General features: G+C 38.7%; 1 protein-coding gene across 3 annotated transcripts in view; it reads left to right on the top strand.

Moving 5' to 3' along the window:
• The first annotated feature begins 1,075 nt into the window (after positions 1–1,075).
• The window catches only part of LOC122801867 (occludin-like), a 171,592-nt gene continuing 147,626 nt past the window's right edge, over positions 1,076–25,041 (top strand). The window contains exon 1 of one of the 3 annotated variants that reach the window (XM_044071526.1): positions 1,076–1,325. The gene's annotated coding sequence lies outside the window, so the exon portion shown is untranslated. Of the gene's footprint in view, positions 1,326–1,380; positions 1,445–2,628; positions 2,806–25,041 lie in introns of those variants that run through there. The other 2 variants (XM_044071528.1, XM_044071527.1) reach the window with 2 other exon arrangements.

The following is a 25,041-nucleotide window of genomic DNA, read 5'->3' on the forward strand; positions in this document are numbered from 1 at the left end:
CCCATACATGTCAAGCAGAGTGTCTCTTTTGCCCTTTTCAAAAGGAACGTTGATGATTGGATGGGAGATAGGGAACTCACCCCGGGGATCACGTCAGTCGTTCTGCTAGACAGGGGTCCAAGGAAGTAAATATTGTGGGAAGAAATAGCCAGGGAATTGTTATGGCTAGGCTTGTAGAGGCCCTAGGGCCGATAGCCTAGTACCAACCTATGAACCTATCTATGTCTAATGTGAAATGATGATATACGTCCGTTGTATGCATCATTGTATGTTTGTATATGTCTTCTCAATCCGAGCCAGATGCACGCAATTTCGTTTAGACTGCACTTGTGTAGACTAAATGACAAAAAAGGTTACTTTGACATTCATTCTTCTCAGCTTCCCATCCCCAAAATGTGGGCTACTGCCTCTCATAATGTGGGACAAATGGGCAGAATGTGGAACACTTGCTAACAGCTTATTAACAACCTCAACTAGGAAACTCAATGGATGGTTGAAATGTGTCACTGTATACTTAGAACTTATGTTGATGAATTAATATGATTTATTATTTACCATGGGTATTAGCTTGAAAAATTCTTAACACTGGATGTGTGAGCAACCCTTTCAACGTGGAACAGTGAGAAAATGGACTTTTTAAGACTCAAAATGAAAAACGTCCCTCGTAATGAGATACACTTGAGAGGTGTACAATATTGTAGGCTTGGGTTGAGTTTCTTCCCCCTAGTCTAGGCGTTTTTGAGTAATGGGCACTCCACTCAAATACATTAATTGGGGCCCATAGGTCTCATCAGTTTGCATTTTACTTAAAAAAAAAAGGAAACTAAATTCTTGACAAAAATCAACAGCGCTTCAGCATGTACTAAGAAACCAGTCATTTTACATGAAAATACGCTGCTGTCTTTGTTAGGGACAGGTAGCTCACTATTGCGTTTCTCATGACGTCTAGTAAGATCCAGTATAGTTTTATTATGCTAGTTTGCGCAACATTCCCTTTGGCACCCAGCCAACTAAATTCACCTAGCTTAAGTAATTCGAAACTTGGTTTCGCCCACATTGTTGTTTGGGCTCCGCTCTTCTAAGACGATTTTTAAATGATTAAGCAATATAGCCTTGTTACCTTAAAGTCAGGGGTGGGGAAATTATTCTTGTTGTTAGACACACCCCTGCATTGTTTGGTTCTGAGGGAGAATGATAGGTATCTGTACGTGAGGTTGTTGGAAGGGATCCGCACAATATCTACGCAGGCTTAGAAACACCATAGTGTGGGCTTGTTTACATCTTGGGTTTGGGCTGTAGAACTGCTGTCATTAGCAGCTTAACAGGTAAGTAAATTTGGACAGGTGCAAAATATTAATGCGGTCATTAATGTAATTGGAATCTCTTGAGCACTTTAAAAGGACTTGTGATGTTTATGTGGGATTATCATCTTTTCTCCCATGGGGTAAGTATTTGTGGAATTTACTTTAGTCCGTTTGAACGTGCAGTTGCGGTTCGACTGTGGGTTAAGATGGGCATATTTCTTAAGTAAGTACCGTGCATTGATATTAGTTTTACTAGACGCTGTCTTGCACAGAATAGCTGTCAACTTTCAAACTACAAAAATGAGGAGCGCAAGCTCTCTTCCATACCTCTCAAGTGTACCTCATTACGAGGAACGTACCTCATTTGGGGTCTTAAAAGTTCATGTTCCTCAAAGTTCCACATTGAAAGAGTCTGTCACATTCAGTGTTAGGAATTTTTTTTAAGTGAAATCCATGATAAATAGAAATTTATTATATTGATTCATTAAATGATCTTCTTTATAAGTAAAACCAGCATATTTTAACCATCCTGTGACCTTCCTATTTGAAGTTGTTAGTGAGCCATTAGTGTGTGTTCCACATTTTGCCCATTTGTTCCACATTATGTAGGTAAGTGTTCCTCATTTTAGCGATGGAAGGTTGAGAGCCATGTGTGGAACAAATGGGCAAATGTGGAACCCTTACTAAAAGCTTTATAACACCTTCAGCTAGGAAGCTCATTAGAATGATTAAAATGTGATAGTTTTGAATTCATAAAAATAGTTATTCCATATATTTACCAGGGATATCCAACAAATTGTTAATACTGAATGTGTGCTAGAACCTTTCAGAGTGGAAATTCGAGGAACACGAACTTTTTAAAACCCCCACACGAGGAACATTTTTCGTAATGATGTGCACTTGAGAAGTGGATTCTAGTGTCGCAGGACTATATTTAACGTCAAATACTAATGCTGTACGTTTTGTGTTTTTAAGACGTGGTATATTAACTAGTGGAATGGTATTTAAGTGGAATATGCGTACATTTTTTTTCCAGATAGCTTAAGTAAACAAAACTGTATTTCTGTGAGGTTGGTTTACTTGTGATGAGGTTGCAATAATGTATTAATGCAATACATTCCTTAGTAAACATTACATTTGTTTTGTCTGTAGCTGGGTTAAAGCTTCTGATACATACGGTGACTGTACCCAGAAATTCCACTTACAGTTGACCCACTGCCCACGAGGGGGCATCTGCACAGCTCTGTGCTTGAAGTAGGATTTTGGGACAAACTGGTGCTTGTAAAACCAGTTTTTTTTAATTTATTTTTCCCTTTTATCGACGTGTGTGTTATGAGGCATTTATAAACTGCAAGGCACGTAAGCAGTTATCTCCTACGCAAGGTAGAGATTATAGAGAACTAATGATGATTCTATTTAATTAACGACGGCCGATGTTGACTCGTTCTGTTGAAATTGTAGTCCAGCGTCGCTGTTTCCAAACACATAGAGCTGCACTACAGTACGTATCTCTCTCCCGCGGTATTTTATTCTGGTTGTACTTTGACAATTTTTTTTTACTTTAGTGTTACATTTGTCATGTCAAGTACATCGAGTTAGCTTTTAAGATTTTTCTTCTACTCGTACCTTTCAAGTGTACCTCATTACGAGGAACGTACCTCATTTGGGGTCTTAAAAAGTTCATGTTCCTCGAAGTTGCACATTGAAAGACTCTGTCACACGTTCAGTGTTAGGAATTTTTTTTGAGTGAAATCCATTGTAAATAGAAGTGAAGCATATGAATTCATTAAAAAGATCTTCATTATAAGTAAAACCAGCTTATTTTAACCATCCTATGACCTTCCTAGTTGAAGTTGTTAGCCATTAGTATGTGTTCCACATTTTGCCCATTTGTTCCACACTGTGAGGGCTAGTGTTCCTCATTTTGGACATAGAAGGTTGAGAGCTATGCTTGTACTGTTTTGACAAAATTGTGATATGAGGCTTTGCAAATGCCACGCACAGTTCAGTGGCGGATCCAGGAATTTACAGAAGGGGTGGCGCAGTCTGAAAGGTAGGCCAGTGAGAAAGGGCTGGTAAGTAAAACACTGGGATTTAGTGGGCTGTTAAAAGGCCACTTTGAAATGCTCTGACAGCATATATGAAAAGGACATCTATGTATTTTTTGCTGTTTCAGCCAGGTTGCTTTGAGCTAGACTTGTGTGCACTTTCTTGCTATTACTTCACCGCTGGTTGGCAGTACTGGGATTCAAACCACATTGACTCCAGACATTTTGGCATCACAGTTTGTGGCATCCTGCCATCTGTAGGTCACTCTGGAGACAGTGTTGTCATCCTCTTTTCATACTAGTGGCAGTGATGCCATTCCTTTCCCACAATGAGCATGGGCACTCTAGCTTTTCACCCTTTACTGTCTACCTAGATTATGGGCTTTTTGGCGAGTTGCATATGGCAGAATTATAGTAAAAAGCATACTCCTTCCAAGTATATAAACCAGCAACTGCTGTTCATTTTTTTCTCTTCCTGACTGCTGGTGTCCAGAGAGTTAATTGAACCTGGAACAGTACCACTGCAGGTAACACTGTATATACTCTACTGCTGCTCCATCGGTCTGCAAGCCCCCCCCCCCCCCGCACATGCACACAAGTGTGGAAGTCGTAATGTCCTGGATTTAGCTGCCTGGATTATGCAAACTGTTTTACTGAAAAGAAAGAATGAAATACTGTAGAGGTATAGAGATCTGGATGGCTGATGGAGCATTTTGTATCTTTATTCCACTCATCTGCAGCTTTTCACACTGCATCTTTAGGTGCTGCAGGCACATGCTGGATGGATTATGATGTTTCCCTTCATGCCAAGCAATTGAGATGCTGCATATATGTAAAATACAAGATCATCCTGATGTGATATGCAGGGCTGTTAAATGTATGCATGTGCTATGAACAATACAGTATGCCATCTGCACAATTGTTTGGCAGATCAAGATGAACACCTCAGTATAACATACAAGTCTGTCAAATGCATGTGGTACATTCACTGTAGCATACCATTCACACAAGTATCTGGCAGCACTCCCATATTTAATTCCATGTATTATGTCCCGGAAATTTGCAATAATAATTACAGCTGTACCACACACAAACATTACTTTTTTTGCACTGTGTTTCAGTCAGAGTGTTGCTTCGGTAACTTTCCTAAAGTTCATGGAGGCAGTCTTTAGCATATGTCATCAGTGATCTTACAGTGTAATTACTTAACAATTACTAAATCAGTTAAACAAGTCTTCACTATATGATGTCCAGAAATGTATTTATATTAAATGAAGAGCCTCTGCTGTGCAAATGACTTGACATAAATAATATCAAACAAACAGCATCTGTAAATACAGTCACAGGTATATACTGGGCTAATGACTAGGGCCCTTATAAGCCTAGCCACGCAATCCAATCCTATCCACTCCAATCCATTTGTGTTCTCATGTATGATGTGCATTTATTAAGAGGGGGTATGTTAGGAAGTTTCTAAAAGCTATGTGGTGGGCTATGTTAGTTTGCATATCACTGCCTGGCTCTGCCTATCAAAGACATGGGGGCCAGACCAGGATTGAATTTCCAGTTTCCCATCCATTGGTCTTCACCTTTGCTTTTTTTTTTTCAAGTAGGAAGGTGTTTAGAAAATGATATAGGATATAAATTAAAATCAGTTGAAGTGTCAGTAAAATTAATAAAATGGAAAGCAGAAACAAACCCTCAAATAAGTTATGCATAATAAAATAACTGCATACAGAGAGCACTACAGAAGCAGCAAATCTGAATACCTAAAATACACTTAGAAAAAAACATGACTACCTGAAAACAGACCTCATATAGCATTTTGCTCTGAGAGTGTTGATGGAGAAGTACAGAGAATGTCAGAAGGAGTTGCATTGTGTTTTTGTAGACTTGGAGAAAGCATATGACAGGGTGCCTAGAGAGGAGTTGTGGTATTGTATGAGGAAGTCAGGAGTGTCAGAGAAGTATGTAAGAGTGGTATAGGATATGTACGAGGGTAGTGTGACAGCGGTGAGGTCTGCGGTGGGAGTGATGGATGCGTTTAAGGTGGAGGTGGGGTTACATCAAGGATCAGCTCTGAGCCCTTTCTTATTTGCAATGGTGATGGACAGGTTGACAGACGAGATCAGACAGGAGTCCCCATGGACTATGATGTTTGCAGATGACATTGTGATCTGTAGTGAGAGTAGGGAACAGGTGGAGGAGACCCTGGAGATATGGAGATATGCTCTAGAGAGAAGAGGAATGAAGGTCAGCAGGACTAAGACAGAATATATGTGTGTGAATGAGAGGGAGGATAGAGGAATGGTGAGGATGCAAGGAGTAGAGGTGGCGAAGGTGGATGAGTTTAAATACTTGGGATCAATAGTTCAGAGTAATGGTGAGTGTGGAAGAGAGGTGAAGAAGAGAGTACAGGCAGGATGGAGTGAGTGGAGAAGAGTGTCAGGAGTGATTTGTGACATACGAGTACCTGTAAGAGTGAAAGGGAAGGTCTACAAGAGGGTGGTGAGACCAGCTATGTTATATGGGTTGGAGACAGTGGCATTGACAAAAAGGCAGGAGTTTGAGCTGGATGTGGCAGAGTTAAAGATGTTAAGATTTGCACTGGGTGTGACGAGGGTGGACAGGATTAGGAATAAGTATATTAGAGGGTCAGCCCAGGTTGGAAGGTTTGGAGACAAAGCCAGAGAGGCAAGATTATGTTGGTTTGGACATGTGCTGAGAAGGGATGCGGAGTATATTGGGAAAAAGATGTTAAGGATGAAGCTACCAGGTAACAGGAAAAGAGGAAGGCCTAAGATAAGGTTTATGGATGTGGCGAGAGAGGACATGCAGGTGGTTGGTGTGACAGAGCAAGATGCAGAGGACAGGAAGAAATGGAAACAGATGATCCACTGTGGCGACCCCTAACGGGAACAGCCGAAAGAAGATGATGATCATGATGTATAAGTTATGCTATTACACATTAAGGTAAAGGAAATTATTTTATATGATAAATTTGCAAATTACCCAACAAGCAGTTAAGACCAGGGAAAGAGTCTTAAGCTGGATATAGTCACAAGACCTTCATATTTAACTTCTTTCCTCATAATGCGTGGACAAAAACAAAAATAATGGGGGGACAAAGGCAAAACATTAGGGTCAATTTTCAAATATTACTCTAATTCACATAAAACACTTACAAGAACAGCAGGTTTTGCATCAACGTGCATTTTGTAAACAGTAAGAAGTATGAAGCTCTAACATCTGGCATTATTGACTGGCTGTAATCCTCAGTGATTTACCAGAAAAGCAGAAACAAAAACAAGGCAAATGATATGAGACAAAATCAAGGCAAGTCTGCAAAATCTGGGGAAGTTAATACTACATGTAAAGCTGGTGGTGTGAAAAGAAAACAAAGCTGTATATTATATAATACCATGTAAAGGGAGTAAAATCTGTCAGCACAAAGGATAGAGTCTGAACTGTTAATGTGCTACTTCCTGTAACCAGAGGTACAAGAAATCATTCCTTCTACCTTCAATTCCCCTGCCATTTGACTATGAGCAAATCACTTACCTAAGCCATTCTCCTGGGTCATCCCAGAATAAGGATAATTGTGTTTGGTGGCTTGTCTGGTTAACATATGTATAAAAAATACAATTTTATATCAAAATAATATTAGTGCGTGGCAAATCAGAAACACATCCCTATATTATATATTATAAAACTAATACAAACTACATACACCATATATTGTTAAAGCAGCAAATCAGAATGCTCAAAATATACTTGGCAAAAATAAATTGACTCAAAAATATAGCATTCCATTATACACCTAAGCAACTTAATTACTGTTATGCTGTTAGTCACATAACATGTTACAGGAAATTAATTTCCTTTCCTAGATTTACCCACAAGAAATTAGAAAGACTGAAAAGATTTAGATGTAGAGGAATTCCATCCTGGCTGAAAGCAAATCAAGCCTCTTGGGTGAAAAAAAAAAATAACAGATACTGTTTACCTAACAAGTCTACAACAGAGACAACAGTTAGCATCAGAAAAGTTGACTTACTGAATTTAAAAATTCAAGAGGCAAGGTTGAGCAATAGACCAACGACTTATTCCTGACAAACAATCATTCATATTGTATATCAAAGGGAACACAAAATAAGTTTCGCACTTTACATGCAAAATCCATGCCTGAAATGCACTGTCACAAGTATGAAATAAAACAGAATAATGCATATTTTTATTCTATAAAATATGTCACAAATCGGCACCTAGTTAGTCTGTCTGTTGTGCCAGTCAAGAATACTATGCCTGCACGATTTCTGACTAGTTTTTTGTAGATAACATAAACACAATTTTAGAATGAAAGCACTCAACTTGAATGCCCTTTTAAGTTGTGTATGCTGTTTACATTTAATATGTGGTTACCAGGCAAAATCTGAAATAATTCAATAAAGGCACTTACACTTTATTAATTGGTTAACTAGATGATTTCTTGTACCTGAAAAATTAAATCCACAAAACTTCCCACTAGCTGCAGAGTTCCTCTGTTTCCTGACTTATTGCACTTTTAGAACTGCTTGAAAAAAAATACAAGAAATTCCTGAACAGCTTTTTCTGAGTAAAATAAAGAAATGAAAACGTAACGTGTGCATGCTTCACTCCATCATAAAATTAAATACTTTCCTAAGTCTTCATGCATGTTTCTTTATTTGGGCTGAAAAGTGAAGTGAAAGGCTGGGCTGAATAGCTATGGAAAAACTAAATAAATGCATAGGCGAATTCACTTGAAATTAGGCGCGACCGCAGTTTTTGCAAATAACCGCAAATCAAAAATGGCTAGCGCTATCACATTTAAAAGTATAGCAAATGAAATAGTGGGACTTCAAGGTGTAGTAACGTGGGGTTTTTTGCACAAGAAATGAGCATATAGTTAAAAATGATGACAGTATACAAACTGTAGCAGCAGTAAACCAATAGCTTTAAATACCTCTGTCTTCTTTAACCTGCATCTTGTTTAGACAAGTTCCTCTTCTTGAGTGCTTTCTCAGTCAAAATGTGAGATGCAGTTGGAAGAGCCACTCAAGATTTTAGGATGATCAGATCGCCTGACTGTCTGCTCCAATTGGGTCTTCCACTGGGACTTGCGACGCAAACAGCAAACAAATACATAGTGTACAATACAGTAAACTATCTGTGAGCTGAAATGGCAAAACATACTGCGGAAAGTGTTAATCTCTCAACTGTGCACTGCTTTGGTAGTACATTTTCCAATTTCAATCGAGACAGTTAAAATAACTTTTTTTATTTTTATTTTATTATTTTTTTTTTTACTCCAGGTTGTACAGTGGGTTCTCAAAAAAGGGGGAGGGCGCGCGCCCCTGCGCCAAAGCCTAAATCCGCCATTGCAGTTGCAAATTTCAAGTTATTATTAAGAAAAAGCTATTAATACAAATCCTCTTGATATCAAATTTAGTGTATAGTATCGGTGTAAAAAAGGCGTCCCATATTCGAGCGATGAAAATTTGAGCCCTACTCTGGTAAGTATTTGTGTAGCATTTTGCTTAAAACTGAAAAGTGCTCAACCTCTTCCTTCCAGAATTAGTGATAAAGCTTAAAAACGGAGAGAATATCCCAAATTAGGGGACGTTTCATACCCTTAATATTAATTTGGGACCAGACTTGAGGGCATCTCTGCCAGGGGGCAGTTGAGAAGTATGACTGAGGTTTCTTCTTGGCAGCAACTTTTGTTGTTTGTAATATATTCCTATTTTATATAATAGTAATGGTCTGGTTAGGCTTGGTGCTCTGCATGAATAGAAATCAGATTAAGAAAGACCGTTGCATTTCATTCATAAACTCTGCTTTTGAGACATTTGTTGCAGTTGTCTATATGTACAATATTTAAATTGGACTATATAGCTTGATAATTCTTTGCAGTCTTTACACAACTGAGAGCATAGTAGTCAGTGGATAGGAGAATTGTAAAGTTTAGACAGTTATAGGGTTTAATTAAACATTTTGTCATTCACAGTATAGGGAGGATGTTAATCCATGTCTAAACCTAAAAGTACCCACTTTGTCATATGCAGTTGAGGGACCATAGTAATCAATTTAATTAAACATGCATCTTTCTAAATATTACAGATAGATATGTTTAATTATGATTTACTGTTGTGTAAATAATGAATACAGTCCATTTCAACAATTGACCTTACTTTAAACTGCTCCGAAATCCCATGTGCAGCAACTACTTTTTGGTTTGAGGATTGAATTCACTAAATTAGACATGGAGTTTCAGACTTTGTATCCTTCAGAAAATGCATGATAACACAAAATGTATTATTCTAGCAACTTTAAGTTTATATGAGTGATACTTAAAAGTTTGTTTCTATTTTTGGGCCTTTGTACCCCCGTTGTGTTTGTCTTTGTCCAGATACGTTAAATCTGTCCTCCATAAAACATTGTTAATTAATATTGGTCAGTTTTGGAAACACCTTAGCCATTCTTTTAGCTAGTGTAGACAAATGTTTTATAACCATACATCTTGGCTATTAATTCTTTAGTCTGATATTAATTTCACATTGGCATATTTTAAGTCTTCCCTAAATATTTCCATTTGTCTTCTAGATCCCCCCTATTCCTCTGCTCTGTGCAAATTTTCATAGAATTTCTGAAACCTCTCTTAACACCTCCAGTGGGGTTTCTGGTTATCTTTCTTTTCATAGACTCAGTTTGTCAGTGCCTGTTTCTATTTTCTGTTACTGGAGTCATTGTGCTAATTTTTTGAAAGCAGTGCTGGTATATAAAAACTTACTCTTGCATAACAGTAACCATTTTAAACTCGTACGTGTTAGCCATATACTCCCATTTTTCCCTTTTAGTCCTCTACAATTGCTCCTTTGATTCATAAGGTTCCCCTTTAACCTTCGAGCTGTCTTAATTTCTGTTTTTCTCCTATCTCTTTATCCCTCATTTCTACCACATTCTTAAATTCTAAAGAAATGTTTGCCTTCCCCAACAACTCTTGACTCCTTTCCACTACCTATTCTATAACATCCTACCTCTCTAATAGGAAATAGGAAGGTGCCAGTGTCTGTTCCTTCGTTGCTCTACATGTTCACCTGTAGTCTTTTTTTTTTTTTTTTCTGGTCCATGGTCTGACTGTTGAATGTTTCAATAATTTTGATTAAATACCCATGTTCCTGTGAAATTTCTGTCCTGTCTAACTCAAGTTATTGCACCTTGGGGAATGGTAAATTCTGTCTGGGTTCCTGCTAGTAATTTTGCATCTTCCATTCCAATTTGTAGGCAAGCTGCCTGTGCAGTGAATAGGCGTTTAGTCCCTGGTGGTTTAACAGCATGTTTCATTGTATAGCTGGGCAGTGCTAATCCATGTGTTGTGAGACATGGTGTTATAACAAATGTTGCATAAGCTCTACAATGTATATCCTTCCCAACATCCGAGCATATAGTGTTAACATAAGCATGATGGGCTTGCCATTCATGATGTATTACTGAGTATGTTCATTGTGTAGGTCACCCCATCTCATCCCTTGTAATAATCAGAATGTATTATGCTCATTTTCACATCTACAGATTAAATGATTTATGTTTTTGTGGCCATGGTCATCCCTTCCTCCAATTTCCTGCTGTGTAGTTATTTGTATAGTGTAGCCCTTGTAGTCTACAGTACGTGTTTTAAATGTGCCAATGCCTAGCTACAAGAATCTATGTTATGTGGCATGCTGTTGTAGAAGACGGTCTGTATAGCTATATCATTGAGGCGAGGAGCTTTTCTACAGTGTTTGTTGCTTTGCTGAGCAGTGTAATATCTGTATGCTACATTGTGTCACTGTGGAGAAATGTTTGAGGTAGTGAGAACTACTTTTGTAGACTAGAAGAAATACATTTGTTTTCCAGAGTCTTGTTTGGAATTTCCTGATGGAAGTAAAATTCTCATTGGAAAAAATGTTCCGGTGAAACCACCAGGAATTTCCTTCCTGGAAGCCACCTTGGCAAATAATATGGAAACTTTGGCTTTGCAAATAGAAATTCCACCTTGCAAACAAATTCCACAGAGTTTAAAAGGTATTGCACTTTTTTTCATGTTGGTGGGGCAGAAGTATTGTAGAAGAGAAAAATACTGTGTGGGGGCAGAAGTATTGTAGAAGAGAAAAATACTGTGTGGAGAGAATCCATTTATTTACAGTGTTCTGTACAGGAGTACAAGGGCAAGCAGAGATTGTAAATGCTTATGTTATTGAGCTGTAGAATTACACCAAAGATTCAATTTGTGGTGAATTGTTTTGACTTGATAAAACTGAAATAAATTATGGTATACAAAATTCAGAAGGGATATGTTTGCTAGTTCACAGTATTTTAAAATTAATAGATGGCATTCGTAGGATAGGTCCTGAATAATAAAAGGAGAATACATTGTAACCGTAATGGAGACGAGAGCTGTGAGGTGTAGAAAAGGTGTGGACTGAAATACAAGACTGTTCTGTTGGTAAGGGTATAAATAAGCAAGCAAGGCATTTTGCCTTTTAATCTGTTTTATAGAATGCCCTGGAAAGATCCACTGTGCACAAATAAGTAAAGATGAGTGTGTGCACGTTGAAAAGATGGAAGTGAATGAGTTGTACCAGTAAAAGACGACTGCTGCTAATGTGAAGTGTTTGATAATGAAGTATGCAAGTATGTCAGAGGCATCAAGACAAAGTACAGGTCATGCGTGTTGAAAGGAATGTTGGGTTTAAATTAGACTTGGGCACACTGGTTTTGTTTGTCTCTTTTGGCTTTACCCAGTTAGGGGTCGCCACAGTGGAACTCTGGTCCACTAATGATTGGTAGTTGAGTTTTACATGCCGAGTTACCAGCCCTGACGCACAACCTTCAAGAAGGTACGCCCATTCACGCATGTCTCCATGCAGAAGACGCTCTAGCTGAAAATCGAACCGGACAGCGTCTTACTGTGAGGCGACAACGCTACCGTTGGGCACACTGTGTAATCAGTTAAAAAGAATGAAAATGAAAGCTGCATACATTTTAACATAAACTACCAACCAGTATCCAAAAAAAGAGATGAATTTTATGTTCTCCGACGTCTCCGCTTCAGTCTTCAAGAAGTATAAACACTTAAAACAACCACCTGCCTTAAAGGTACCTAAAATAATCACATAATTAATTAAACTTAATATAAATAATGGTAGACAGGAAAGTCCTATAGCAGAACATTTTAAGCATTTTCATGGGGCAAAGTAGAAGGCTTGCAGGACACTATATTAGAGCATATTAAAAATGACCAATATGATGGTGTTCAGATAAAAAAAAATTGATATGGGTTAGACTTAAGTGTAACTGGAGATTTTTAATTTAGTTTGTTTAGTTAATTATGTGATTATTTTAGGTATATTTAAGACAGGTGGTGGTTTAAGTGTTTATACTCCTTGAAGGCTGAGACATTGGAGAAAATAAAATTCATTTCTTTTTTGGATACTGGTTGGTCGTTTGTATTGCATTTGGATTCTGTGGTTGTGCTTATATTTTTCTACATGGCCAGTAATCTGAATATTAACCTGCCTCATTTTTTATAATTCCAATATGATTCCAATATGGACAAATCAAATAGTCTCCCATGATGGTGTGGAGTCAACAGAGGAGAACGTATCACAAGGTTTTGGGATAAATGGGAAAGTGACAGAAATCCACATGTGATAATCCGTTTAATGTGGTTGGCCGGAAATGTGCTTCTACATTGTCACCAGAAAGCCAGGTACTGTTGGAACAACTGGAAAAGATAATTTTTAAAGAAACTGCTTGTGTTTAACATTCAAAGCCTGCAGAGATATGTTGATTTGGACATTTACCCCGCGGGGGCTGCGAGCATTCAAAGATCCCTCGTTTCCTTTTGATCTGAATAATGAACAGGATAAGTAGTTCAATAGGAGATGGATTAGGAGATGGATGGCAGCAGCACACGGATGTAAGGTAGAATGGATTACAATATTTGTGGAAAGGGACTGGTTGAAACCGAGATCTGAAGGAACATATAGTCAACACATTATCTTCTCTTTCTGGCCAAAAAATGTATTGATACTTTTCCAATTGACATTAAAGATAAATTAAATATCGGATTCGGATATATAACAAGGGATCTCTGTGACTATGAAAATGGTATAGTTTTTTCATCAAGAAGCAATTGGAAGAGATCGAGGGATCATGTCAGGTGTCAGTAAGAAGGAAGAACAAGTTTCAGCTGTGATGGTTCATTCTCTGCATCGGAGGGACACCTCATTTGAAGGGGAAATTGGGAGAGTACAAAGGTTATCCTCCACTTCAGTGGCACAAAAGGTGGAAGAATTCAATTGGAGATTTTGGAATGGTGTACAGAGTTCCCGAGGAGGTTTCCAGGGGAAGAAATGGCAGCTGAAACAAGGAAACTGGGTTCAGAAAGATTTACAGCCGTACAACGACCCAAAAGAGGTAAATGGCAGTCGCTTGCCTCATAGACTGATGATGGACAATAATTATGTGGTGAATTTGTTGGGGGAGGTTTTATCTTGTGAGGGTCTTGCTGTGCTAAACTCTGGGCTTAAGTTTGTACCAACTTTGCATGATATTAAATGTGTTTACATCTGAAGTAATTTGTTTTTAATCTTTCTCCGGATGATCATATTGTAAATGATTAACAGAATGAACAAATTGAAAGTGACGTTAGTGGTGCTAGTTTTTATTCGTTTTTCAAATGAAAATGTTAATGCTCATTGTTTACTGGACACTAGTCATATCGAGTCGGAATACCTTTTATGCCTTCTTTTTTAATGAAAGGGGTTAAACAGTTTTCTTCTATGTTAGATTTAAGATATAATTTAACCAAAAGGGAATGGAAAGCACTAAGTGAACTTAAGAGATTTGGTGTTCAAACCCACCCGCAAAGGAAACAAAGTAGTTTTAATGCATTATGTGCAATACTTGGACACATGCTATAAACATTTGTTAGATAAGGAGGTTTATGGTGTGGTAGATTCTGCTATATATATTGCAGCTTTAAAATAATGCGATTAATTAACAAAGGTTCTAGGTTGGGAAACTTCTCCTCCAAAGCAGATGTGTAGTAATAATTTAAATGGGATGATTGCAGTATGGCATATTTTTACCGTTTTACCAAAAATCCATAAGGAATTATTGAAAGCCCCAGGTTGTCCTATAGTTGTAGCTAGGAATTATTTTCTTCACAATTTGGACTTTTTTTTTTTTTTTTTTTTTTTTTTTTTGCATTCTTTTTCATTATCGAAAGTTGTTTTCCTTGTTATAAAAGTTTTCAATTTTTTATCTTAAGTGTTCTATGGATATACATGTTCTGGGTTGCACTGGATGTCAAAAACTGTACACCAGTATTGGTTACAATTTTGGTATGGAGGCTTTGTTTCTTTTTCTTGAATAGTCCCACAGCTGAATATATATTCTGGGACTGGTGTACTTTTGTCTAAATAATTTTGAATTTAATCGACATGTATACCATCAAAAACAAGGTACAGCCACAGGGACAGCTTTCGGCCCCATATATGCGAATTTGTGCTTGGGTCTGTTATCAAACAGTGTTTTACCATTGTTGTGTCTTGATTTTTGTTATGTGATGGGGGTAGAGTGTCTGGACATTTTCTGTGTTTGATTTTACAACATAATAAGTTTAACTTACAATTTGATGGGTTAATAGCAAATGTGCTGATTGACATAAGTGATGGTAATGCACGTAGAACCACTGCATATAGAAAATTCCAGGAAGGCACTCCGTATCTGCTGGTGTACAGTTGTCATCCCCATCATGTTATACAGGGTCTACCATATGGCGAATTCCTTAGAATTCGTTGACTTTTTGTAACCATGAGAAGATTTTATGAAAGAAAAGGATAAAACTCTAAAGATTTTTATAGACAGAGATTACCGTGAGGGTATGTTGCAAGAACATCTGAACACTTTGGAGAAAGAAACCAGGAAAAGAAACTTTGGACAGGTTTTTAATAATAATGGAATGTCCAGCAATATGCAAAGCATGTATTTTTGTTACCACTTATACTGATTTTAGTCCTAAATTGCTGGACCTGGTTAAAATTATATTGGGGTTGTTTAGAATCCTCAGATTTTTCAGAGTGAGGGTGTGTGCTGCCCATGACATCTTATAAAAGAGGGAAAAGCATTGGAGATTTTTTGGTTCATGGTAGATTTAATATTCCTGATGTTATATACACTAAAGGCACAAAAAGTTGTGGAAAAGTTGTAAATGTATAGTAAATTCTCAAAAATTAATGGTATAAGATTTGAAGTAAATAGGATGTTTAATTGTGAGACTCTGGGCATTGGATATGCCCTTAGATGTCCCTGTTTCAAGTTACGTAGGAGAAAGTAAGAGAATTTTTAAGGTCAGACTTTTAGAACACATACGTGATATAATGGAGATTTTTTAGGTATATTTAAGGCAGGTGGTTGTAAGTGTTTATACTCCTTGAAAGCTGTGAAGCCAAGATGTCAGAGAAAATTAAAATTTATTTATATTTTTTTGGGATACTGGTTGGTCATATTGCGTTTGGATTCTGTGGTTGGACCAAAGTATAAGTTGAAGATCTTTGAAATTGTAGTACACACACAATCTATTTCACCTAATGTATTCTGGGTTGTTAGGGTAGTGAGAAGCTAGGAATGGTACAGCAAATTCCAAAGTGTGAAAATAGTGAACGGGCTCAGCCACACTGTTGCAGAGGAAATCTCCAGGTACTGGAAAGAGCAGTAGCAGTGATGGCTTAGTCATAGAGGACGTTTGCAGGTGACTATTACATTAAAAAAGTCTGGTGTACCAGTGATGCATGCTGTAAGGAAATATTCTTGGCATTAAGGAGTAGAATGGAGCAGGAGATAAGGAAGGAATCTTGCAGGAAAGTTTTTGTCCAAAAAAAAAAAAAAAAACTGGTGCCAAATGTGCCCCATAAGCTCCTATTTGTTCTGGGATTGGGAACTTCTGTGGACAGTGACCTAACTTTTTTTATTTTATTTATTTATTTTTCTTACAGCAATGGACACTTGTTGGTTGAAAGTCCTATATTGCACGGCTTATAAACAAAAGGATTATGTTTGGATCTAGGGATGCCGGTCTTCCTTTACTCGGCTCTCTTTAGGCCAAGCATTGAGTGTAATGCATGTGTCTGAACAGAAGTGCCAAAGGGGGTAGCAACTGGAACACCCACTAAGATACCTTACTAAAAGAATACAAGGTCTAAACAATATGTCCTACATGGACTGACTCGGAGCTCTGTCACACTATACTCTGTATCCTACAGAAGGTTGAGGTAACCTGTGTCTGGCATACAAGGTGTCTTCTGACTCCAAACTGATGGACTTACTGCTTATGAGCAAGGCAAATGGCATCAGAAATAATACTGACTAGTGATATAAACATCAGTAAGAAGTTTGGAGAGACAGGTATATATCCAAGGATACTGCTGCTCTGGAACAGAGTCCACATCTGGGTAAAACCAAGCACTTCTCTGTCCATATTCGAACACAACTTGGATCTATTGATGGGAAAGATTTTACTCCAGGACTCTTCCCTGTACTACTAATGGACAGAGGCATCTACGAAGTGCTTTATACTATGCATGGATCTGTTGAAATTCGACATGGTATGATAATTTTTTCTCAGCCAATCCGCGGTGGTGGTGGTGCGGTAGCATCGCTTCACAGTAAGACGCTGTCTGGTTTGATTCTTAGCTAGAGCGTTTCTGTGTGGAGACATGCATGAATGGGCATACCTTTGTTGAAGGTTGTGCGTCAGGGCTGGCAACTCGGTACATAAAAATCAACCACCAATCATTAGCGGAACGGAGTTCCACTGTGGTGACCCCTAACCGGGAAAAGCCGAAAGACACAAGACACACATGATCATTTTTTCTCACTAGGGTAGTATACAATTTCACCATGGGATGGCAAAGGCCAATGTAACACCAAATGGGATAGAGTAATTCAAGCACCAAAATTTGACATTGGCTAGGCATAAAGTGGCCTGCAGGGCAGATAGCCTAGTACTTAAGGACCTATAATGGAGCAATGGAAAGTGTATATGTCATTAAGAGCTAGCCTATAGTAACCATGCTATTCACTATCGTACCAAAAGAAAAGGTTTGCATTTGTATTGATCCTCAAGACCACATTATGTGTTGCTTACATTTTGAATGTGTGGTCTTGTCTATTACATTAATACAGCAATCGGACACAAGACAAACATGATGGGAGGATGATACGCCTGATAAACTAGATAAGACCATATAAATTAAAAGTAACAAACGTAATACGTTTTTCCCATCCATCTTTTTCTTAAATTCTCATAAGACAAGCCCTTGATCTATGGGCTGAATTTAGTTTGATCATCATGTCTGAGTATTGGTGTAAGTCTCTCTAAAGCTGGGATGAACCGATAGGAAGAATGTGCAGAAAATAAAAATGTACTTCAGTGTGCATTTTATTTCCAGGTCATGATCTTGGAGTTTGTACAGTAGAGTGACGATTATCCGAACTAATTGGGACCTAGGGTAGGTCGGATAATGTGGATGTTCCAATTGTTGGGTACATACCAAAGTGGGCATACTCCATGATGGGTCTGAGGAATGCCGACTACAGTGGAACATTGACATCCTTGGACTTGGATGCCATACCTTTGTTTATAAGTTGCGTAACATGGAATGATTTTCTCACCACTGTAGACATGTGAAGATCAAAGGCTAGATTACTATCTGTGTGTCCCTAAGTCCCTGACTACTGGGTCAACTCTAAAGGGTGTGTTATTTATATGACAGTTACCAGGGATGGATGAGTTCCCAAAGGATACTGTTGTGCATTTCTTGGCATTTAGTTTTAGTCCATGGCTCTGACACCAGTTGTTTGACTGTCAGCCCCTCCTGGAGAACATTTGTCAGTGAGATTCATTGACTGCTCCTAATTTGCAATAATCTGCAGATTTAGTCAGCCAGAGACCACTGACACTGGCCTTGACTTCTGAGAAGTAAATGCCAAAAAGGAGTGGTCCAAGGACTGATCCTGTGGGGCTCCACTTGTGACTGGCCTATTTGTAAAGGTGGACTCCTAAATTCTAACTTTCTGGGTCCTGTCTATGAGCCAGTTGGCTGTCCACCGGGTAACATATGGGTTTGTACCTAACCTCTCGAGTTTGTCAACAATGCTCAAGTGGGGTATTGTCAGATACCTTTGCTAAGTCAAGATAGGCAGTGTGAACAGTTTTGCCCTCCTCCATTGTTTGTGACCTCAAGTCCACCATGTTGAGTAGGCATGATCTGCCCTTTACAAAACCAAACTGGGTTGGGCCCAGTGAGTGGAGGTTTACTGTATCTCTGATAATCTCCTTGGTAATTCTTTCCATGGCTTTAAATACAAGACTGCTGAGACTTATGAGCCTGTAGTTTTCAGGGTTTGTAGATGGCTCACCTTTGTGTAGAGGGATGACTGTTGCCTTTCTCCAGTCATGAGGCATGAAGCCTGTTTGGAAGCTACAGTTAGTGATTCCAGAGGCCCTTATAGGCATCATGGGATATTGACTGGGCCCACTGATGCAGTGCTCTTGGTCTTGGAGCATTAAGGACCTGTTACCTAGTGATAGTAGTGGGAGTTGCATCTTGATATTTCCTTCTTTCGGCTGCTCCCATTAGGGGTCACCACAACAGGTCAACTGTTTCCATTTCTTCCTGTCCTCTGCATCTTGCTCTGTCACACCAACCACCTGCATGTCCTCTCTCACTACATCCATAAACTGCATGAAATTTGTTCATCTCTTAAAATTAAAAAAAAAAATGCTTAACTTCTGCAAGAAAGACTGACAAAACCGAAAATATACTGATGGGGAGAAAGACCCCAAGTCCAGGAAAGTTTGTAAATATTTTGTTTGCTCACCTGGGTAATTGATAGAATAACAGGTTTACATAGCATTTATTTTTTGAATAGTGGGAGGTCAGAAATGTAGAGGTCTGTCATTTAGCAACTGCAACCCTCTATGATGGACAAGCAAAAAGGGAGGAAGAGTTTCAAGGATGTTCACAGCTCTAATCTTAAAAATCTGAGACAAAAATAATGGGGATCCAGAGTGATGGGCATTTTTAAATTATTGCTGTAATTTATTTAAAAAGTTACTAGAACAGGTTTTATACTTCACATGAATTTTCTGAACATTAAGAAGCATAGAACTCTGCTTGGCATTACTGACCAAATGTATTGTTCTGATCAATTTCTATAATTTTTGTCACTTAAAATTAACAGGACATGCTTTGCATCACCATACATTTTTTGTATAAGCAGTACGAAACCATGTTTAGCTTTATTTACTGAATGTAATTTTCAGTGATTTACCCGGAAAAAAATTTATAATCTCATACTGTGGCTGCTCCTGCTGCTATTTAAAGCTACATAACTCATCAGTTTACTGTTTGATATGTGCAGGTTTTCTAGTAGTTGTCGTGTGACCACTGAGTGAAAACATCTTGAATTGCACCTGGCCAGTCAGTTTGTAGAGTTTTGTAATCCTTGCCATCACCATGAATAGAAAGTCAACACTTCCCTTTATAGAGCCCTCTTCAACTAGGGGCTCCTTTCCAACTTAAGTAAATAAATGGGGGGGATGAATTCAGAGTGACCACCAAATACCTGAAGGGTGCTCTAGGGGTAGCTGCCTAAGTTCACTTTTGTGCAAAGCTGGCCATGTGGCTTTCATAGCTCATTAAGTCTGCTGGGAGCCAAAATGTTCCTTTACTTGACCACCTATTTCACTCTCAACTATTTAAAGTTCTAAATGAACAAACTCATTATAAAACTCAGAAACTAAACCACTCAACAACTTCTCCAAGCTGCACCCCTCTGACCACTCTCTCTATTCCCAGCCCCAACCTCTGGGAATCGCTTCCTGCTGACCTAAAAGATGCAACATTGTTCCCTGACCTAAAAGATGCAACATTGTTCCCCAAAACCTATCTGTGGTGGTGCTGTGGTAGCATTGTCGCTTCACAGTAAGACGTTGACCTGTTTGATTCTCAGCTAGAGCCTTTAAATTTCTACTTACTCTACCGTAAAGGGTACATTATCATAATGCAAAGTATTTTTAGCTGCTCAAATTATACACGAGCAAGCATGCTTATACATACACAAGCATTTGTAGTGGAAGTTTCAATGGAATACTGAGGCTCCTTGCTATCCCAGAAGAGACTCTTAAATCAAGCAAAGGACTACTTGCCTCCTCTTTTCCATTTCTTTGGAATTTCAGTGAACAGTGTAGTCTCAGATGAAGCCATTACAAATGCCAGTTTTCAGCATGTACCATCTGGACACACACTGACCTCAGTAGCCAGTTTCCTTCAGGAAAGGATCTTTTCAGTTCAGTCTCGGGTCCAAACACTTGTTATCCTGTCCTGAAATCACTGCAGCATTGTTTCAAGTTTGTGGAGCTCAAGGCAACTATTTTATTTGTGTGAATAAAATAAACATTCATTGACCAGGAAAATTGGAATGGCTGTGGAACCTGTTCTCAGAGGAGGCCCAGGGACAAAATGTCAGATACACTTTGTAAGGTACAAATTGTCACAGGTTACTTAAATGTTAGTGTCCTCTTTGACAGTACGGTGTAAAAAAAAAAGTGATTCACAGTAGCATGTTGAATTGGTTCACATTACTTTTATTCCACATGATTTTTTTTATATACATTCACAGTAGTGCAACCTCAGTATTCCATTGAAACTTATCCACTACAAATGCTTGTGTATATATATATATATATATATATATATATATATATATATATATATATATATAAGCATGCAGTACAGACGGATGCTTGCTTGTGTATAATTTGAACAGCTAAAAATACTTTGCATTATGATAATGTACCCTTTACGGGGTAGAGTAAGTAGAAATTTAAAGGAGTAACAATGTTACTTGTGGGCAGAAATAATAGTCGGAGTAGAGCTATAGCAATATTTACAAGGGACTTCACTCTCTGTTGAATTTGTGTACCAGAGTAGAGATCAGTTCTGACTTTTTCTCTGTGGTAGGAAAAATAGAACAATTTCAGTGACTGGTATGTGACTGTTACATTAACAGTGCATTGATAGCATTTTAATAGGTGTTACATTGTTTGCTCCACTTTTCAGTGTATGTACTGTATAGTAACATTTGAGTAGAGCAAACAATATAAGATTTATGCTGTACAAGCCCAATATTGTGAATAGAAAATACTTTGATCATGAATAAGTAACTACAAGATAGGAATGAAAAATATTTGATGTATAAAATGGTAGAATGAACACTATGAAGGAATGTATTAAGGCTCAGAACACTATGTAGAAGAGAGGTGATGGATTGAGTGCAGTCATCTTTAGGTGCTGTGGCCTGAAATATAACAAGTACACTTAAGGTTTGTTTCCAGATGGGTTTTAGTTGTCTTTCGGCTTTTCCCGGTTAGGGGTCGCCACAGCGGAACTTCGGTCTGCTAATGATTGGCAGTAGATTTTTACGTGCTGAGTTGCTGGCCCTGACGCACAACCTTCAACGAAGGTACGCCCATTCACGCATGTCTCCACACAGAAGACGCTCTAGCTGAGAATCAAACAGGTCAACGTCTTACTGTGAGGCGACAATGCTACTGCAGCACCACCACAGATAGGTTTTGGGGAACAATGTTGCATCTTTTAGGTCAGGAGGAAGTGATTCCCAGAGGTTGCGGCTGGGAATGGAGAGAGTGGTCAGAGGGGTGCAGCTTGGAGAAGTTGCTGAGTGGTTTAGTTTCTGAGTTTTATAATGTTTGTCTTAAGTTTGTTCATTTAGAACTTTAAATAGTTGAGAGTGAAATAAGTGGTCTGTTTGCCTGACCAGTAACTGCTTTAGTTTCTGTAAAGTAAGGCAGTGGTGGTCATTTCTAGGAATATGTGTGATTTAACAAATTTGTTTGGAGACCGCCAGAATGGTGGTGAAATTCTTATTTGAGGCAGATATTCTAGTTGAGGAGTAGGAAGAGTACCTTTTCTTTGGGTGTCCTGGTGGCACTGGAGAGGGAGGTATAAAATTTCTGTGCCAGGAGAGCAGCTGTTTTGGGAATTATAATTTTGGAAACTGGTGGTAAAGTGTAGGGGATTTTCTGTTGGCCTGCTGAGGAACAAGAGCATTGAAACTGGACAGGTTATCGAGTCTTAGTTTGAGGTTTGTGTGTGGAATATAGGGCTTTCTTAGCTGAGTTATTAGCTTTGTTGAGTGGGTAGTAAGGCTTTGCTTATTGTATAATCATTTTTTTTACTTTGCCCACCCTATTGCATGACATGGGTTTGATAGTCACTTTATTCTGCTTGTCATGGTCCATAGTTATAAACAAAATTATGTCTCCCCCAGTGTTGCAGTACATTTCAACTGTTTTGTGTCTCTCATGAGGACCTACTGCTACCTGTTCCTCCACGTCTGACTGGCAACTTTCCTTCAATGGTTATAATAGCTCCTGATGGAGTGGTTCCTTTAGGTTGGATCTACTTCTTCACAGTCATGTCACATAACCGATAACCGGGGCACATGTAAAATATCCATCTACATTGCCCTACCAGATGCCTTTAAGTGGTATAAGCATCCCTAAAGTGACCAGACACCTATTTCACAATGTGCATCTGCACCATGGTATGCCATTTCTAAGGTGGTACGGAGGATGCATATCGGGAAGGATCACTCGTGCTTCCAGTGCATATTCTGCTTCCCTACAACAAACAACGGTGACAGAATTGTATTTGGCCTGTTACCTGATTGCGGGGTGATTTGTTTATAGTAGACTGCGTATCTGCCTATATGTACACCTACCAAGCAGATGATCGTGGAGGAAAGTCACCTCGCATGAAATGTTGGTACACCCCAGATGTGTGCCAGATACAAGAGTCCTAGTAACTGCCTGTGGGGTGCACAGACATATTAAAGATACTGTGTGCACTACAAATCGCTGCTTGTGAGGAGAGTGGAGGTCTTTCCTGCTGATGTCTGACACATGGTTTACTACAAAAATCTCGCACTCTATGTGCGAGTGTTCATATTTCAGATCTGAAATGTCAGAAATCAAATCTACGAACATAAACATAACTGAGGTATTTCAGGAAAGTTGACATTTCTGGAATGTCTACTTTAACAAAAATACCAAACTTCTGGTCATGAGCAATGAGTGTTTTTGCAGGGGTCAAGCCCCCCTGCACCCCCCATGTGGGGGCTGTGCCCCCACGACCCTTGCTAGTTAGATTGCACTGCAGTGAGGGATGGGGTACATTTCCCAATTCCCACTGTAGGGCAATCTGCATTCAAAATGTTGAATCCACAACAGCAAATGCTAATGTGCATTCGCTGTTGTGTGTTCAACATTTATTTAATTATTTTCAAATGTTGAACTAGGGCGTTCGGTGTTGACAATTTGTAGTCTGAATCGCCCTTTTGATAGTAAACCCTGACACACTATGGACCAGGTGGGCCTTTATGTAGATATGTGTGCAGTCAGTCGTGGAACACCTGCATAGTGGTGATTCTGTTCTGTTCTCTGCAGTCCTTGGAAACGACCTTCTCAATGTGCTACAGCATATGTCAAGGAATGGATGTAGAATATGCAAGGCGGACACCTGTAAAATTCCTAGTGTCCTCTGTAGGTCACACAGTTTTCTGTAAGTAGCATGGTTAAAACTACACATCATTGTGCTTGCTGGGTCGGACAGTCCATGCTTTCCTTTTGATTCCTCATGTAGGTGACACACAAGCTTTGTGTATTGTATCCATATCTGCAGTCTATTAGCCAGGTGATGGTAAGTTATGTGCTGGCACTGCCATACATTGCTGCAGACAGCTTGGCATGCCATATTGCAGGCATTTGGCTCAGAGCAGCCGCTCTTCATGTAGTTTTATTTTAGGGGGACCCTATATTGGTTTACCCTCTTTGAACAGGACACTTTCCATTGATGGTGTATACAATTGCAATACTAATACTAGTGGCATAGTCTATCTTGCTGTTTGTTCTGTGTGCAGTGAATTTTTATGTAGGCATGTCCACACGACCACTTAGTAAAAGAATTAAAGAGCACTACTATTGTATTAGAACTAAGAACATCAACAATGCTCTATTTAATCATTCCATTACATGTAGTGTTTTAAAAAGTTTCCGTTTTGGAACGTGTAGTTAGAAATATTGGGGGGGGGTCCTATAAGGACCAACTGGAACAAAGAGAAACTATGCGGCAGCTCTGATTACGGGCTGACGAAAAAAACTGGTATTAATGTCTCTGAATATTTAAATGTTTTCTGAAGAATAGAAGGCTGACGGTTTTAAAATTAGCGGTCTGTTATGTTATTAGATGTGTGCCTTTTAAATGTCTGTATTCCTTTTGCTAGTGCATTTTACACAAATGTTTTTTTATTAGGTAATTATTTTGATTTGAAGGGGGTGCTGCTGTGCATTTTATTTAATTCTGAAGTAAAGTGATATTAAACTGTTTTTGCTATTGTTGGTGGGTTTCCTTCATTGTTCGGTCAGACTGGTGGTTTGGTTTTCTAGTTTTTGCTGCTGCTTCATCCTTGGGACTGTTTTTTCAACATGCATGTTGTCATAAAGCGCTGTCTGCAAAAGATCAAATCAGTTTTAG

The sequence above is a fragment of the Protopterus annectens genome, chromosome 5.part0 (genome assembly GCF_019279795.1).
Source record: "Protopterus annectens isolate FY-2018-M chromosome 5.part0, PAN1.0, whole genome shotgun sequence".
NCBI classification, from domain to species: Eukaryota; Metazoa; Chordata; order Ceratodontiformes; family Protopteridae; genus Protopterus; species Protopterus annectens.